This window comes from Myripristis murdjan, chromosome 18 (genome assembly GCF_902150065.1).
Source record: "Myripristis murdjan chromosome 18, fMyrMur1.1, whole genome shotgun sequence".
Lineage (NCBI taxonomy): Eukaryota > Metazoa > Chordata > Actinopteri > Holocentriformes > Holocentridae > Myripristis > Myripristis murdjan.
Genome location: NC_043997.1, coordinates 3581028 through 3581940, shown reverse-complemented (window position 1 = coordinate 3581940; position 913 = coordinate 3581028). Strand labels below are relative to the sequence as shown.

Genomic DNA, 913 nt, shown 5'->3' with positions numbered 1-913 from the left:
TCGCCAGATGGGTGGCTACATCATTACAATGTAATGTTGGAGTTATGCCTATCTGTTATTTGTTGGGCTTTAGTTTAAAATTTCAGCCTTTTCTTAAAAAATTTTTTTAGTATGTGCACCTTATTTTCTTTTTTTTTTTGTTACATCTTTTGTTACTTGGAGATTCTGGACAGTATTTGTCATTGCTGCAATAATAATAAACACGCTGTATTAGCAGAAAGTAAGTATTTGTCCACTCCCATGTTGATATGAATATGATATTAAAAACTTGAAAAATATCTGTTTAAGGTAGATTTAGAACAAATAAAAAAAAATGCGATTAATTTGCGATTAATCATGATTAACTATGGACAATCATGTGATTAATCTGATTAAAGAAAAGAAAGAAGATGTCACAGCTGCTTTGCATAAAAGTCCCAGCATGCTTTGTGGCCTCTAGTTTGATTGTGATGCGGAGACGTTTTCTGTGGAAAATGCTGGTGGTGGCCCGACTGAGAGCAAACCATGACTGAGAAAGCAGAACATATGTCAGCCTTTATATGACACCTGGCTCCTCCCAAAAGCTGTGTTACTCCGGTAGCACATATACTAAAATTGGAACGATACAGAGAAGATTAGCATGGCCCCTGCGCAAGGATGACACGCAAATTCGTGAAGCGTTCCTCATTTTCCTCTTCAAATGGACCTTTTTTCATCAAAAAGTGGCTAAGACCTGACTTTTTTCTTAAGGTTTTTTCAGGTGTTTGTGGCTCATCTCTGTGACAGCCATGTTAGTCTTTAGTCCATGATGCATTTTCTCCTCCAGGTTTCATGATGCATGAGTCAGTCTGAAAGCTATATAGGCCACAGCTTTATTTGAACACCCACTGCCACTTTGGTCAATCATTTTAAAAGTTCAGCCACTTCTGTTTTA

General features: G+C 37.1%; 1 non-coding gene across 1 annotated transcript; it reads left to right on the top strand.

The window, feature by feature from the left end:
• Positions 1-565: 565 nt before the first annotated feature.
• Positions 566-671, top strand: LOC115377210 (U6 spliceosomal RNA). The gene has a single exon (XR_003929959.1). It is a non-coding gene; the product is annotated as a U6 spliceosomal RNA (small nuclear RNA).
• The last annotated feature ends 242 nt before the right edge of the window (positions 672-913 follow it).